The sequence below is a fragment of the Elephantulus edwardii genome, unplaced genomic scaffold, assembly GCF_000299155.1.
Source record: "Elephantulus edwardii isolate Elephantulus edwardi_28Jun2011 unplaced genomic scaffold, EleEdw1.0 scaffold00070, whole genome shotgun sequence".
NCBI lineage: Eukaryota > Metazoa > Chordata > Mammalia > Macroscelidea > Macroscelididae > Elephantulus > Elephantulus edwardii.
In genome coordinates this window covers 11,489,636-11,493,052 of record NW_006399820.1, presented here as the reverse complement: position 1 = coordinate 11,493,052, position 3,417 = coordinate 11,489,636, and positions in this window count along the sequence as shown.

Genomic DNA, 3,417 nt, shown 5'->3' with positions numbered 1-3,417 from the left:
AAATACCAGGAAAGAGCAAAGACTTGCTCTTCTAAAAAACAAAAGCAAAGAAATCTAAAAAACCTACTCAGAAAATTATAAAAAAGGAAATTACAGTACATTCAAACAATGGAATACTATGCAGCATGCAGAAGCAATAATTTTGTAAATTATTATCTAACTTGGGAGGTACTTGAGAGCATTATGCTGAGTGAACAAACTCAGCCCCATAAAGACAAATACTGCATAAAACCATTATTGTAGAATGAGTATAAGGACCCAAGGGAGAGTAGAAGCAGAAAGGTGAGGATGTGAGGGGGCTAGGGAGGAGTGGGGGGCGGGGAATCATGAGGTCACACAATCTGATGGGCAGGGGAGCGAGGGGAATGTGAAGGAACTGGTGTGAAAAACAGTGTATTTAAACTTTGTAAATAAACTAGTAAAAAAAAAAGTGATTCAAATCTCCTAGCTTCTTCTCAATGAGAGAAAAATAGACAATCTCCTCCTGTAATGGTTTACAGCATCAGAAAGCCTCAGTATCACTGTGAATAGAAATAACTTGATGGCAATAGGTTTGTTTCTATCTCATTTATATAGAGAAAAATACTAATAAATAAAAGTATCCATGGTTATCCATGGTTAAATAAAAAAAATATACTCCATATTGATGGTTAAATACTTACACACTCTCAAGATGGTATTTCCTGTCCAAATAACAAGTCCAATTTAATTTGCTTGCTATATATGAACATTTGGATGTTAGAATAAGAAATCCATAGCATTCTGCAACACTTTGGTATAAATCTAACACTTGCAAGACTTATTAAGGGAAAACTTAAGAATGCTGGTGAAAAAATAAACCTAAATAAATAGAGAGCTATACTGTGTTCATGCACTGGAAGAGCTCATATTATTCACAAAGCACTTTTGAAATAAATGTATAGATCTCACACAATCCCAAACAAAATCCTAGAAGAAACTTTATAGATATAATAAAATAAATTTAAAATTTATAATGAAAGGCAAAGGAACTAGAATAGTCAAAATGATTTTTATAAGATCAAAGTTTAAGAATTTATACAATGAAGTTTATAATGCAAACAATTATCAAGAAATGTGGTATTGGTGGAAAATAGACATATGAATTGGTTGGTGGTGGTTGTTGTTGTTAGGTGCTGTCGAGTTGAGTATGACTCATAGCAACACTATGAATAAAAGATCTGACCCCACTCCTGTCCTGCGCCATCCTCACACATCCTGACACACAAGAGCCCATTGTAGTTGTCACCATGTCAGTCCACCTGGTTGAAGGTCTTCCTCTCCTTCGCAGGCCCTCCACCCTTCCCAACATTATGTCCCCCTTCAAGGAATAGCACCTCCTAGCAATATGTCCAAAGTATGTGAGGCAAAGCCTCATCATTCTTGCCTCCAAAAAGCACTCTGGCTACACCCTCTCCAAAACATATCTGTTTGTTCTCTTGGCCATCTGTGGGATGTTCAGTGCTCTTCCCCAACACCACAGCTCAAAGTCATCAATTCTTTTTCTGTATTCCTTATTCATTGTCTAGGTCTCAGATGCACAGCTGGTAATTGGAAATACTATGGCCTGAATCAGACACACCATAATCCTCAAACTGACATCACTACTCTTTAATAATTTAGGAAGGTCCCTAACTGTAGATTTTCCCAGTGCAATGAGTCTCCTTATTTCTGACCGCTAGTACCAAAGGTGTTAATTGTGGATTGAAGCAAGAAGAAACTGTTGACAGTTTCATTCTCCTCTCTATTCATCATGACACCGCCTATTGGTCCAGTGTGGAAGAAATACACAGAGTCACTGTACCAGAAAGAACTAATTTACATTGAAAATTTTCAGGAAATACAATATGAACAGGAGCCAGTGGTAATAAAAGAAGACGTGGAAGCTGCATTGAAGGCATTAGCAAAAAATAAGGCCCTGGGAATTTATGGGATACCAATTGATTTGTTTCAATTAACAGATGCAGCCTTGGATGCACTCACCAGTGTATGCCAGGAAATTTAAAAGACGGTTATCCAGCCAATGGATTGGAACAGGTCCATATTTGTTTCCATTCTGAAAAAGGGTGATCCAATTGAATGTGAAAATTAGCAAACAATATCATTGATATCACATACAAGAAAAATAGTGCTGAAGATCATTCAAGAACAGTGAGACAGTACATAGATAAGAAATTCACGTGAGATTTAGAAGAGGCCATGGCACCAGGGATGTCATTGCTGATGTCAGATGGATCCTGGCTAAAACTAAGGAATACCAGAAGAATGTCTGTTTGTGCTTTATTGACTATGCAAAGGTGTTTGACTGTGTGGGTCATGACAAGTTGTCACTGACACTGAGAAGAATGGAAATCTCAGAGCACTTGATTGTGCTCATGAGGAACCTATACCTGAATAAGGAGCAAAAGGAGCAGGGGAGCACTATATGGTTTGGAGTTGGGGAGGGAGTGCATCAGGCATGTATTCTATCTCCAAATCTATTCAAATTATCCAAGAAGTTGGACTCTATGAAGAGGAATGTGCCATCTGGATTGCAGGAAGACTCATCAATAACCTGTGTTATGCAGATGACACAACCTGACTTGCTGAAAGTGAGGAGGACTTGAAGCACTTATTACAGAAGATCAAGGAATGTAGCCTTTAGTATCAATTGCATCTCAATATCAAGAAAACAAAGATTCTTATCACATAGATTGATAGACTAGAATGAAATCCAAGAATGGACCCATATAGAGTCAGTTGATTTTGACAAGCCTGCAGAAGTGATGAATAGAGAAGAATCTTCTCAACAAATGTTTTTAAGATAATTAAACATTTATATTCAAAGGGGGGAAAATGAACCTTGTTTCAAGCCTTTTGCAAATATAGAATCAAAATGGACTGTAGACTTAAATATATAACACAAAATTATAAAATGTTAAAAATTAAATTAGTTAGGCAAGGAGTTCATAGGCATAATACCTACAGTACAACTAATAAAAGTAAAAAATATATGATTTGGACTCCATAAAATTAAATATTTTAATCTATGAAAGCCATGTTTAAGACAACAAAGAGCCAATCAAGCCACTAAGTGGAAAAAATATTTGCAGATTAAATATCTAGCAATGGACTTGTATTTAGAATACATAAAGAATACATAATAGCCAACAATTAAATAATAACAAGAGTGGGGATATTAGAATAGTTACTTCATTACATCATCCCACAACTCATCTGCTCTTCGCTCATTAGTGTTCAAAGCCTCAAACCTGTGCTGAGATGATTCTGAAATTCAGGTGGTATGAAATCAAAGTCATATTTTGGCTCCTGTGTATTTGGTTTAATTTTCCTCAGCTTCAGCTTGAATTTGCATATGAGTAATTGGTGGTCTGTTCCACAATCAGCCCCCAGCCTAGT